General features: G+C 42.7%; 1 protein-coding gene across 8 annotated transcripts in view; it reads right to left on the bottom strand.

The window, feature by feature from the left end:
- The window catches only part of LOC140388492 (nck-associated protein 5-like), a 1,019,364-nt gene that overhangs the window by 723,951 nt on the left and 280,809 nt on the right, over positions 1-14,604 (bottom strand). For 3 of the 8 annotated variants that reach the window (XM_072472800.1, XM_072472820.1, XM_072472840.1), the window contains exon 1: positions 11,474-11,879. The exons of 3 other annotated variants lie outside the window; for them this stretch is intronic. The gene's annotated coding sequence lies outside the window, so the exon portion shown is untranslated. Of the gene's footprint in view, positions 1-11,196; positions 11,435-11,473; positions 11,880-14,604 lie in introns of those variants that run through there. 2 more of the 8 variants (XM_072472810.1, XM_072472829.1) reach the window with 1 other exon arrangement.

Here is a 14,604-nt window from a genome sequence, read left to right as displayed (position 1 = left end):
GATTTCCCCTGTTGGGAGCTCAGAAAAAGCCCTGCAGATTTTCACACCAGATGCCCTTTATCAAAAGCCATTTTGCTCAATGAAAAGGAAGCGTGGAAGCCACGGTTCTTTTAAGAAGCCAGAATTATGTTATTTATTGATGGAATGCACGTTAAAGTGGCAGAGGCAACAGAGTCATACAGGTTTCACAAAATTACACATAGAAATTATACACAATTTTTTTTCCCTCAGATACTTCTATCCTATTTTTCTGCTAAATTTCAGCTCACCATAAAGGTCAGGGGCCAGATTTCCCCCCACTAAAGGGCAGTTGTAATTCTCATGTCAGATTGCTTGTAAATCTGCCAAGTTACCAGACTTTGCTAAATTGGAATTTCTCCTGCTGATTTGGAAACATTAGCATCAGTGAAAGTTTCTGAGATCCATTCAACACAAAGCTGAACAGTGCTGATGCTACTGACATGTTAATGAAGCAATTAATGTTGAAAGACAAGCTGTTATACTGAAAAATAGTGACCTTAGCAATACAATTGGTGACATGGATGTGGTGTCTGTATCGCAAATTGCACCCAGATACTGAGATATGCATAATTATCAGTTCAAATGTAAATCAATCAGCATGATAATATAAAATCTTTATTGCAGTACATGTTGTGGTGCAGCAGATGTAACGTCACCTGCAGATATTGCATTGGCAACTGATTTTTTTCAATTGTTTTAAGTGAGACCCACTGCTGACTGGGGAAACGCTGGGCACTGGCTGGGCAGACTAAAGGCACCAGAAGGGAAACTACATCACGCTACATGGCCCTTTCACTGCAGCTACAATTCAATTTGGCTGGAGGTTGACAACACAATGGATGTCAGGTTTTACTGCCGACACAGTGGAAGGGGAAATCTGGCCCTAGCTTTTACATTGTGCTGAAATTTAGTGGCAAGTAAGAAAGAGTACACGTTCTCACAAACCAGCTACACTTATTGTTTCCAAGTACAGTTAATAAACCCAAGCAGGTCTTTGGACTATTGTCCATCTGCAATCTTCAGAAGAACTGTTGTTCCGACTTTGTAAATTGGGCACCTTCGCATCCAATGCATGAACTAATCGGGTATTTTGGAAAAAAGACTTGCATTTTCCTTTGGGCTAATACATGGTAAGTTAACTTAATGGATCTATGACTTCTCAATTCAAACATGGGAATGATAATGGGCTCCTCATCACCTTACTGTTAAAAAGCAGGTTTGAAAATCTTTGAAGAAAACATACAGACAGGAGCTACTATTCAAGCACACTTTGATTCATATACCACTGCAACCAAAACCGCTATCTTAGAACATGGAAACTTGTCATTTGTATTTGTGACATGAAGTTATAAAACGTATTGTGCTCTACAAATTGAAACATTTGTATGTTCGAGAGTTTAATCAACTTCTCTTGGGAGGTAGATCCCAGTATATCTTACAGGTTGTATGAAGTAATTGAAAAGTTTCCAAAGGTTGATTACTTTAACTTTATAATATTTGCAACAGAGCAAATATAATCCCAGCACCAAAAATTAAATTTAAATGATGGGATACGCAGAAATAAATGAGTGCAAGCCTGGCACATTTTACACTTTCTCAAGCGTTGAAGCAAAGTGCTGAAAAGGGAAAATATCTTCCAACTGCTCCTTTTATATTGAGATATTGATTTGTTTTGCCCAGTGGCAGGTAAAGAAATCTACATGGTTGAGAGACAAGTTTGCCATGCCAGCTCCCAATATTAGGCAGGAGGTGCAGTTGTGTGTGAATGGTTCCCTCGTCGCAGTACTATGAACCCATATCCATACACCCTGAAAGCATTAAAAATCAATTACCAACTAATGGCCTAATCGTTTACCCCCTCATTGTAACCAAAAAGGCAGGCCGACTATAGATTGAAGCAGCAGCAGCAAGCTGATTGCATATTTTGACAAATTAGATGATTAACTGAAGACACCAAGCTCAGGCCCACTGCATCTCTATAGATCTTTATAAGGGGAGGGGAACGGAATTGTTGTTGAAATGGACACATGTCCAGAGAGACTCTTGTCCACAGGGACTGTGAAGGAGCTGCAACAGCAGGGCCACTTATTGCACTGAATCAAATAGTGGTCAGGCTACATGCATTGATTAGTGTCATAGTTAATAACAACTAGAATGTTTCAGTCTATTTTAAAACTTGGAAACATAGTATTGAATGACCCAATTATTCAACACAACAGTGAATAAAATTATTGGGAACATCATGCTGAACCGAAAATGGCGCACTGTTTTTTTGTGGCACAAACAACAAACACCAACTCTTACTAAATTTCCGCTGTGTGTGCAAAAATGTCAAATTCTCAAAGATTTTAAACTGTAGTATCTGCTTCCCATGTCCCCCAACTGGACCAGCCATTTTGTACCTTGTTGTCAGGAAGGAGTGTGCCAAAGGAAACCGAGAATATTTTTTCAGTCAAAAAAGTATTGCCAGTGCAAAAAATGTGAATGTTTTCTAGAAATAGCCTTTTAGCACTGATATGTAACTCCCCAAAATATAAAATACAGGTTAGAAAGTAAAGAAAAAAAAGGCCATATTTTCAGGAAAAATTATGGAAACACTATCAGAAAGGCCACAAATTCTGAACTGGAAACAAAAGCAATACGATGAGCTGCCAAGTGCAGTAACATAGCCACAAAGTTGATCACTATACAGAGCGCAGCACTGTCTTGGATTTCTATGTAAATCTGAATTGACAAAGGTTTCTCCCATCAAATAGCACTTTTAATTTCAGTAAGTTATCTAGAGAAAGTATACTTACATGTACTGTACCAAACAGGTTTTCATATTTCCAAAGAAATAATGGGATTTTCAATGATATTAAAGAAGCATAGTCGTTTAGGAAATCTAATTGGAACATTATTCCTGGTGTCAAACACTTAGTGGGCATGTGACACCATTGGGAAAAATAGTGAATGGTTGTCCTGTTATACTCCTTCCCTAGGCATACATGCTGTGGCCTAGATTCTCCTGCTCCCCAGCCGCGTGTTTCTCGGCCGTGCGCCATTCGCTGGTGACAGGGTTCTATCTTCCCGCCGCTTGTCAATGGAATTTCCCATTGAAACCACCCTACGTTGCCAGGAAACCCGCTGGCAGTGCACGAATCGCCATGAATGGAGAATTCCAGCCTCTGTCCTTTTTTTTTTTTAAACAAACAATTTTATTGAGGTATTTTTTTGGCATTGTAAACAGTTACAGCTAACAGAAATGTGCAAACATCAATGTAAAACCATCAATATAAAACCATTACTTCAACCAAACCATACTGCACATGCCCGCTCCCCCCCTCCCCTCCCCTCCCTGCTGACGTTCACTCTCCCGCGAAGAAGTTGATGAATGGTTGCCACCTTCGGGCGAACCCCAGTACAGATCCCCTCAAGGCGAACTTAATTTTTTCCATACCCAGAAAACGTGACATGTCCGAAAGCCATAGTTCGGTCTTCGGGGGTTTTGAGTCCTCCATGCCAGCAGTATTCGCCACTGGGCTATTAGGGAAGCAAAGGCCAGAACATCTGCCTCTTTCTCCCCCTGGACTCCCGGGTCTTCCGAAAGCCCGAAAATTGTCACCTCTGGACTCATCACCACCCTTCTTTTCAGCACCCGGGACATGTCCCCCGCAAATCCCTCCCAGTACCCCCTAAGCTTAGGACATGCCCAAAACATGTGAACATGGTTCGCTGGTCCTCCCGCGCATCTAGCGCACTTGTCCTCTACCCCAAAGAATTTGCTCATCCGAGCTACCGTCATGTGGGCCCAGTGAACGACCTTAAATTGAATCAGGCCGAGCCTGGCACATGTTGCGGTTGAATTTACCCTACTCAGAACTTCCACCCACAGCCCGTCCTCCATCTCCCCACCGAGCTCCTCCTCCCATTTGAGTTTCAGTTCCTCCGTCTGGGACTCTTCCCCCTTCATGAGCACCTTGTAGATATCAGAGACTCTACCCTCTCCTCCTCGAGACTATTCTGTCCTGGATCCCTATTGGCGGGAGGCGTGGGAAGGATGGGACCTGTCTGCGTACAAAGTCCTGCATCTGTAAGTACCGAAAGTCATTTCCCCTTACCAGCCCAAATTTCTCCTCCAAGCCCCTCAAACTCGCAAAGCTCCCCTCCAGGAACATATCGCCCACCCTCCTCACCCCTGCCCACCGCCATGCTCGAAACCCTCCATCCATGTTCCTGTGGGCGAATCGATGGTTATCACATATTGGAGCCCAAACAGACGCACCCACCCCATCCCCCTCATGCCTCCTCCACTGGCCCCATATCCGCAGGACCGCCCCCACTACCGGGCTGGTGGAGTACCTGGCCGGCGACAGCGGTAGGGGAGCCGTGACCAAGGCTGCCAAACTGGTGCCCCTGCATGAAGCCGCCTCCACCCGCTCCCAGATAGACCCCGTACCCACCATCCACTTCCTTATCATGGCTATGTTAGCCGCCCAGTAGTAGTTGATCAGACTCTGCAATGCCAGTCCCCCCTCACTGCGGCTCCTTTCAAGCATCGCCTTTTTCACCTGTGGGGATTTTCCCACCCAGACAAAGCTCATGATGATTTTGCCGGTCCTTTTGAAGAAGGACCGTGGGACAAAGATCGGGAGGCACTGGAAGAACAGAAATCTAGGGAGGTTTGTCATCTTTACAGTCTGCACCCTCCCCGCCAGCGGGAGTGCATCCCATCTCCGAAACTCCCTCTTCATTTGTTCCACCACCCTAGTCAAATTTAACTTATGCAACCTGCCCCAGTCTCATGCCACCTGTATCCCCAAGTACCGGAAACTTTCCTGCACCAGCCTAAATGGCAGCTCCTTCAGTCTATTCTCCTGGCCCCTTGCCTGCACCACAAACATCTCACTCTTGGCCATATTTAATTTGTACCCAGAATACCGGCCGAACTTCCTCAATGTTTCCAGTATATTTTCCATCCCGGCCAGTGGGTCCGACACGTACAGGAGCAGGTCGTCTGCATAGAGAGAGACCCTATGCTCCACCCACCCTCACCCCCCCTCCCCCTCCACCCCTAGTTATTCCCTTCCACCCCTTCGCAGCTCTCAACGCCATCGCCAACGGCTCTTTGGCCAGCGCGAACAGCAACGGGGAATGTGGGCACCCCCTGTCTGGTCCCGTCTGCCCTTTTTATTTTAGTGGACCTATCTTCACTGGTTGGTGTGCAAAGACAACTGCCGCAAAAGTTAATTGCATGGAAAAGATTCAATAGCTCTTATTAAATGTCAACACAATATTACAAGGACAAAATTGAACAAACTGAAATGCCCGCAGGTGGATACATGACATTTGGCTCAGCAACATAAATAAATCTGGTTACAAAGTTATTATTTTAACAAAAATATTTGCTCAAAAATGCTGAATTCAAAATAGGAAAAAATAAAAGATGCTAAATGCTTCAGGTAAGAATAAGAGCACTTTTCGGAAAAGTATTGAAGCCAGTGTTTTTCAATTTTGTTTTTCCTGGGACCCACTATTAGCAACCAGCCGACCTTCGGGATCCACCATTTTCGCTTAACTCTAATGTGACAGGGGAGCCAGCTTGGCCCTCACGACCTCACTTGCTTTGTCATTCAACGTTACATTTTTGCTGAGGTCGTCAGCTGACGATTTAAATTAAAATCAAGGAGGTCTGTCCTCGAACTCGCCATGCTTACGTCTTCAAATGCCTTTTGAAGTTGATGGTTTTAAACATTCACATGCCAGTACTTCCCTACATATAAACACACATGGGATTTGCATCCCGATTTGCATTGTCACAGCTAACAAAGCCATACCTCAAGAAATCATCATGACATCCGCATGACCTACTCTCTGCCGCCACTTCTGGCAGGAAGACTCCACCGTTTGTATTTAAAGGCCAATAGCGGCTGGCATTTTCAACTTAAAAATCGATCGCGGCCAGCATCATTAAAAAACAGTCACGGCCATTGGACGCTTCTCCCGCGATCGATAACGGCTTGACCGACTGTTGCGCTACCCTCCCGACACCCACCCGTGCGTCGTGGCCCTGAGTTTTAAAAACCCTGATCTAAGCAATTATGCGATAATGGATCATATTGTAAGACATGTTGACCATGGTACAATACATTTATTATTGTTATTATTATTAAAGGACATCCCCAAACTTCTGGAAAGCAATTACCCCATGGAAAGTGTCAGGTAAGTATTATTCTTATGACCGCTAGTTTGGTTAACTGCTGTTCGAAGGTCTAATTTTTTACAGCCAGACGCTGAAACATTGCAATAATCCAGTATTAATGTAATCTTCCAAAGAAATGAATGTCAAAATATAGGGTGCGATTCTCCAGTAAAAGTTTGAAGTTCATTTGTGGTGGCGTTCCCTGCCGGTTCTGCTGGCAGGTTCCCCACTGCTATACAATAATACTTAATCACCTTTTTGAAATCTTGGGGAGTTTCTACCAGTTTAGCCCTCACTCAGAGGGGCTAGATTCTTTCTCCCCCCCCCCCCCCCCCCCGCCCGCCCCCCGCCCCTGCCGCAAGATCGCCATGGGCAAGACACGGACAATAGAAAAGTCCATTGACCTCAAAGAACAAAGAAAAGTACTGCACAGGAACAGGCCCTTCAGCCCTCCAAGCCTGCGCCGAACATGCTGCCTGTCTAAACTAAAATCTTCTACACTTCCGAGATCCGTATCCCTCTATTCCCATCCTATTCATATATTTGTCAAGATGCCCCTTAAACGTCACTATCATCCCTGCTTCCACCACCTCCTCCAGAACCCAGTTCCAGGCATCCACTACCCTCTGTGTAAAAGATTTGCCTTGTACATCTCCTCTAAGCCTTGCCACTCGCACCTTATACCTATGCCCCCGAGTAATTGACCGCTCTACCCTGGGAAAAAGTCTCTGACCATCCACTCTGTCTATGCCCCTCATAATTTTGTAGACCTCTATCAGGTCGCCCCTCAACATCCGTCGTTACAGTGAGAACAAACCGAGTTTATTCAACCTCTCCTCATAGCTAATGCCCTCCATACCAGGCAACATCCTGATAAATCTCTTCTGCACCCTCTCTAAAGCCTCCACATCCTTTTGGTAATGTGGCGACCAGAATTGAACACTATACTCCAAGTGTGGCCTAAGGTTCTATGCAGCTGCAACATGACTTGCCAATTTTTATACTCAATGCCCCGGCCAATGAAGGCAAGCATGCCGTATGCCTTCTTGACTACCTTCTCCACCTGTGTTGCCCCTTTCAATGACCTGTGGACCTGTACTCCTAGATCTCTCTGACTTTCAATACTCTTGAGGGTTCTACCATTCACTGTATATTCCCTACCTGCATTAGACCTTCCAAAATGCATTACCTCACATTTGTCCGGTTTAAACTCCATCTGCCATCTCTCCGCCCAAGTCTCCAAACGATCTAAATCCTGCTGCATCCTCGGACAGTCCTCATCGCTATCCGCAATTCCACCAATCTTTGTGTCGTCTGCTAACTTATTAATCAGACCAGTTACATTTTCCTCCAAATCGTTTATATATACTACAAACAGCAAAGGTCCCAGCACTGATCCCTGTGGAACACCACTAGTCACAGCCCTCCAATCAGAGAAGCACCCTTCCATTGCTACTCTCTGTCTTCTATGACCTAGCCAGTTCTGTATCCACCTTGCCAGCTCAACTCTGATCCCGTGTGACTTCACCTATTGTACCAGTCTGCCATGAGAGACCTTGTCAAAGTCCATAGAGGCAACATCCACTGCCCTACCGGCATCAATCATCTTTGTGACCGCCTCGAAAAACTCTATCACGTTAGTGAGACATGACCTCCCCTTCACCTCGGGCGGGATTCTCCGATCGCCGGACAGCAGTGCCATAGTGGCAGTGCTAAGGGACCCACGTTCCAAGGAGAGGGCCAGGGAGCCACCCTGCACTGATCCTGACAACCCAGCTGCCTCCAATGGCCAGGAGACTCCACCCCTGGGTGCCGTTCTGCCTGGTCCATTTTTGTGTGGACCAGTGATAAACGGCTCCCGACTGCGGCCTAGCTGGGGAGGCCGGTAGATCTCGGATAAGGTCGCCAAAGTAGGTTTTAAAGCGTCTTCGGCGTACGCCATTTGGTTCCACCCTTTTTGGGCGGGATTATGACTCCGACGCCTCGCGGGACTTGAGTGGATCCCACAATGCGTGAACGCTGCCTGGAAGCCTGTGAAGCCTCTCCCGGGATTCACCGGCCGCAGCACGCTCGAGTGAGAGCGGAACGTGGCCGGTGCATCACGCCCATATTATCAGCAATTTTCAAACATCAGATTATTTTTGATAACTGATTAAATATATAGTTACATAAACTGTAATAGTTTATGTAATTGTATATTTAATAGGTTATTAAAACTGTTAACAGTTTATGTTTAGGGCAGCATGGTGGCACACTGGTTAGCACTGTTGCCTCACAGTGCCAGGGACACAGGTTCAATTCTGGCCTTGTGTGACTGTCTGTGTGCAGTTTGTACGTTCTCCCAGTGTCTACGTGGGTTTCCTCCAGGTGCTCTGGTTTCCTCCCACAGTCCAAAGATGTGCGGGTTAGGTGGATTGGCCATGCTAAATTGCCCCTTAATGTCTCGGTTAGGTTCTGGGGTTACGGGGATAGGGCGGTGTGGACGAAGGGTTGGTGCAGACTCAATGGGCTGAATGACCTCCTTCTGCATTGCAGGGATTTTATGAAAGTATTGGAAAATTATCAGGTATTTGGAATTCCAGAAGAAGAAAAATGTTCCCAGAGGTATTCCTTGATTTAAAAAAAAACAAAAGTCTGAATAAAATCCTTCCCATTCTATTCATTCTTTTGCTGCACTGTGTACTGATCTTTTCAGTACTAACCCACCATGGGCATTATTGTTATTATATTTCATTTAACAGGCCGAATAATTGGCAATAGGCCTTCACATGTAATACTACAGGCACTAAGAAAACAATACAGGATATGTATATTTGCATTTTGAAAGCATATAATGGCTAGTTGTTAGTAACAGCTAAAGATGTTTAATAATTGATATTAACCACTGTCTTAGTGGACTCTACCTAAACAGAAGCATATCTTCCTGAACAAGTTCCAAAGGCCACTGACCTTCATCTTTATCTTACCCTAGGTCAATTTATCAAAGCCAGGTAGGTAAATCAACAGTTCTATTGTAACATTTTAGTAAATAATGATGTAATAGAATTGTAGATAGCCAACATTAGCTTAAATTTTTACTTAAAACTCTGTTATTGCGTTGCAAATCAGCCTATTGTGTTTCAATAAAGTAACTTTAAGAGAAAAAAAAATTGCCAATTGTTTTCCCCTCCATGTTCCTGGCAACTGCAGGGTAAAAATTACAAAATCCTACTATTTGGTAAGCCACTACTTGCTTTGTGTGTGTAAATAAAAATATTGCTGCAACAGCATTTTATTTGTTAAGTGCAGTAGCAGCCTATGGAAACTTTCTTCTCAGGCCAACTGGCTTCGGTCCAAGTCCAGAATATTTTTTAAAAAGTAAAAACTACTCACGTGCTATGCTTTCCTGACCAGCATATTCATCAAAAAAATTATTTCCAGGCTCTGGATAATATGAGAGCACTTTGTATTTTAAAAAAAAACCTTGCATGCAAGCTGTTGTGACCTTTCAAATTGAGAAAAGTTTTATGACTCTCACAAGGCTGCATCAAATCTGTAAACTGCAATAAAGTTGTTGATTTGCACTTTACTTGATAATAATAATAGTATTAAATAGCAAGAAAAAAATGAAATACAGAGCTTCTGTTGGGATGAAAATATAAGGTTGAAATTAGAATAAGCATATATATGGAATATCTTTGATATAACATTGAAAAATACTTTAAATACAGGCCATGGAGCAAAATTACAATATGCAATTTATGCAGAGATTCTAAAAATCTAATCATATATTCAATGGAGTATTAAGAAGAATTGAGAATTATGTGAAAGTACACACTGACAAAATGTTAATATGTTTGGTTCCACAGTAGTTCTGTTCCATTTTTAATAAAGATGTTACCAATGATCTTCCAGCATAAAATTAACAATGATAAGTTAAGCTAAAGCATTTCACGAGAAATTAATGTCATTTACTTCTGTCCATTTGGACTACCTATTTAAAGATCTAGATATATGGAGTCAAAACAGCTCTACAATGACAGTATTAAATGTCTTTGTGCATACTATTATCTTCATTATTTGAATCACACTTCATTCACTGGAGTACTTCCAACAGTTTTAGAAGTTGTCAAGTACTTACTATGTAATTCTCCACATGCTTAAAAAGTCATTCCTGACATCTCAGAAAATTTACAATATTAGCATCTTCATCCCTCAAATATTTACCAACTAAAATTGGAATTGCAGTACAAGAGCAAAATACATATTTCTCCATACACAATGTGATAATCGATGGCAACCTATATAGGGAAGAGCTCTGTGGCTAACATAGTTCCCACGGTGCCTTATGGTATTCGCCAGTGGAGAAATCCCTCGAGAGATTCCCAGCAAAATGTGGTACACATGTTCTATTTATATGTTACAAACATGCCAGGTCCACAGAAATTATCGCTAGTACTATTGAAATCCATCATTTTGCACACGTGTTTCTGAAGGATTCTTGTGGGACAAGTTCTTGCAATGATCCAAGAATTAGAAGCAAAATCGGGAGAATGGCTGTGTTTATCAGTAGCAGCCGTGTACATTCGAGAGGACTAGAATTAAACAGTGCCATTCTTTAATACAGAAAGCATTTAAGCAGACGAGATCAAGAGAGATGCTACTGGGATTAACCCACAAAACAAAACCTTAATCAGACTTTGAAATAAAGCTTCTATATCTACTTCAATTCTCTAAAATGATCATATTTCTCTTCCATCATTCAGAATTAAGCAGCTTACAGCTGGATGGCGACTCACCACATGCAGTTGCCAGTAGCAACAGGGCACACAATTGTGTTTCCCAGCCAAATAATGAGGTTTTTGCTGTCCCTATCGTCTGCTTCACAGACATTTTTAGAAATAGCGACAAGAGTGAAGTTCCGCCAAAAATGTAGTGTGTCATCAAATCAAAGTCTGCCTTTAGTCCGCCTTACAAGTTGGTCTGTTAGTTAATATGTTCAAAGCACAGTTTACCTCACGGGAATAACAAAAATCCCTCGTCCAAACAGCTCCTGATAATTCAATAAGGAAAACCAGTTAAATTATGCACACTTTTTTAAAAAAGCAACAATAACCGCTTTTCGATTTCCTGCTTCAGTACACCACAGCAGCACAGCTTATATTTCTGCTGAGAATGTCAGTTGTTCCTGGACGGAGACCTTGCAGTAAAATGCCACACAAACACAGCTTGTTAAACATTTACCATAAATTCAACAGCACCAGAATATATTGCAAGGTTCATGTTTCTTACCCAGACTAGGAGAAAACATCCTGAGAGCAGAAGTCCTTCACACAACAATCAGAGTAATCCTCAGAGCAATCAAACAGCAAGCAAACAAAGATCCAGAGTTGATAAACTTTCTCTCCAGTTTGCAGCTCCAAACCCTGCCACAGCAGTGAAAACAATCTCCTCTCCCTTTGCTTTGTTGTGCTTCGCTGGTTTCTCAGGGAGAGGGGCACTTAACATGTGTTTAGGGACGACCGCTGGCTTTGAAGGTGGCAGTTTCCACGGGGAGAGGAGCTTACAGCAGATCAAGTGCGTACTGCTGATGCTCTCTCTGTGTGCGATCCTACAACTAGGCCTATTAATTCTTGTCCCTAAGAAACTACCGTGGATCTGCTGTCGAGTGAAACCCATCTGCTGCCATCATAATCAGTCTCAACTGAATGGCTCTGACAAATCTGTGCCTGCAGCAGGGGTTAGGGAAGTTGGTGCGGGGGGGGGGGGGAGGGTCTGTTTCTTTTGTCTGCTGAAAACCGGGTTATTGTGAATGGAAAGGCACTTTGGGAAGTGGAATTAAAAAGCTCCATATACCATCCAGTTTAAAGACAACACCAATCCCCATCGCCAAACATTTGTTGCTAATGAACTAAATGAACAATTACTCTAATCAGATTAGCAATTTGTAGCACGAAGCACGATGCAGCTAAATGTATCTTCAGGGTAATTTATATGAATCAAATGGCTGTATCAGGTGACGAGCAATCACTTTGCGAAACATTGTAACCAAGTACAAATTCTACTCCAGGCAGTAATCAATAAAAAATAGTCATTATTGCTTTTCATGATTCCACAATGCCTGCCGCATTTTGTTTTCTTCGCAAAGAATCAGTATTAATTCAACTCTACACTGTGCAAATATGAGTTTCAATCTTCATCTGGTACCTTATCTGTTCAGCCTATAGATTCTCAGTAAAGCACAAAGGGTATAAATTACAGATGAAACTATTGAGAAACACTTGGCTACACATGCAGCCAGTCATGTATTGTAAGGTTTAAAAAATGCATCAGAAAACCAGGTTACCAATCCAGAAATGTAAAATGCTATAGGCTTACACTCATGTTATCCTATGCTTCACAATTAGCAGTGATAATTTCTTCTGAGTTTGAGGAGTTAATAAAGTCTATGGAAAATATATTTATTTTACTAGTCAACGATAATGAACTCTGCAGAATTTACCTTCATGCACTTGACTGTTCAAATAACAGCACATCAATGACAAACTTCAAATAGAATGGGCTTTATTAACTATTCCTCTTTTTATTGATTTTATTAAGAATTTTGTGTTTGTAATTTATATATATGCTGAAAAAAATGATAAATTGTATGCTAAAATTAAATCCATAAATTGAGATTATGCAGTGGCCTAGAAACCGATTAAGGTCATTTTATGGGTGCCTATTAAGGGTTGTGGAACAATCCCTGTGCAAGGAGAGGGAGGCCTAAAGGATGAGAAAAATTGGTCCTCAGGCCGTACTTCAATAATTCTACTTGAGATTGTGATGTCTCCGCAGGTCAGTCAACTGCAGAAGCAAATTTCTGATTGTATATGTTGTTGGCAGTGGTCCTCGAGTAGGAGCTGGAGGAGGGGGAGAAGGAGAATGGAAGTGGGATGAAACCGTCAGGCAAACTGTGGAATTGACTATTCCTGCTCCTTTTAACTCCATGGCAATGTCCTTTTCTTTTAGAAAAACTTACTTCTTGTTAACAGTTGCCACTTCGGCCACACCAAGCTGCTGAAGAATATAGGGGACAGGCCCTACAACCACCCTATTAATAAATAATTAATTTTGACAAGAGGATTTAAAACATAGAAATAGAAACATACATAGAAAATAGAAGCAGGAGGAGGCCATTCGGCCCTTCGAGCCTGCTTCACCATTCATTATGATCATGGTTAATCATCAAGTTCAATACCCAGATCCCGCCTTCCCCCCATATCCCTTGATCCCTTTCGACCCAAGAACTATATCTAATTCCTTCTTGAAATTAACAATGTTTTCGCCTCAACTACGTTTTCTGGTAGTGAATTCCACAGATTCACCACTCTCTGGGTGAAGAAATTTCTCCTCACCTCAGTCCTAAAACATTTATCCCTTATTCTCAAACTATGGCTCCTCAGTCTGGACTCCCCCACTACCAGGAACATTCTTTCTGAATCTATCCTGTCTAATCCTGGCAGAATTATATAAGTTTCTACGGGTCCCCCCTCATTTTTCTAAACTCCAGTGAATATAATCCTAACCGATTTAGTCTCTCCTCATATGACAGTGCCGCCATCCCAGGAGTCAGCCTAGTAAACCTTCACTGCACTCCCTCCATAGCAAGAACATCCTTCCTCAGATAAGGACACCAAAACTGCACACAATACTCCAGGTGTGGCCTCACCAATGCCTTATAGAATTGTAGTAAAACATCCTTATTCCTATACTCAAATCCCCCAGGCATGAGCCTGTCATTTAGACATGCCTGTTCTATGCGGCCGCCAAAAAACCCTTAAAAATGTCTTGACAGGGCAGCACGGTGGCGCAGTGGGTTAGCCCTGCTGTCACACGGCACCGAGGTCCCAGGTTCGATCCCGGCTCTGGGTCACTGTCCGTGTGGAGTTTGCACATTCTCCCCGTGTTTGCGTGGGTACCGCCCACACAACTCAAAGGTGTGCAGGGTAGGTGGATTGGCTATGCTAAATTGCCATTTAATTGGAAAAAATGAATTGGGCACTCTAAATTTATTTATTTAAAAAGAATGTTTTTAAATGTCTTGACCAAATTCCGGGTCAATCGCTTTTCAGGTGTCCTTGTGGTACAGGGTATTAGTTCTGAACAGGCCTCAGAACAATTCCTACCGCATCATGTCTGTTGCAGAACATTAACTTTGCTGCTTAGGAAAGGCAAATGTGCAGGCTTTCATCGATGAAAAACATCATGAAGATTGTTATTATCCTTGATCCTCTTTTAAATCCAAACCAAAGATGTTAAATTTTCCAGTTATTCCCCCACTCGAGTGGATGTATGTTACTGATTTTCTTTTTGTTCTTTCACTCAGTCCAACTTCAGCAACATTGTTTCTTTTACTCAGACCAGTTTCTTCCACTCACCCT

The sequence above is a fragment of the Scyliorhinus torazame genome, chromosome 2, assembly GCF_047496885.1.
Source record: "Scyliorhinus torazame isolate Kashiwa2021f chromosome 2, sScyTor2.1, whole genome shotgun sequence".
NCBI lineage: Eukaryota > Metazoa > Chordata > Chondrichthyes > Carcharhiniformes > Scyliorhinidae > Scyliorhinus > Scyliorhinus torazame.
Note: the sequence above shows the minus strand (reverse complement) of the source record. Positions and strands in the feature narration are given on the sequence as shown.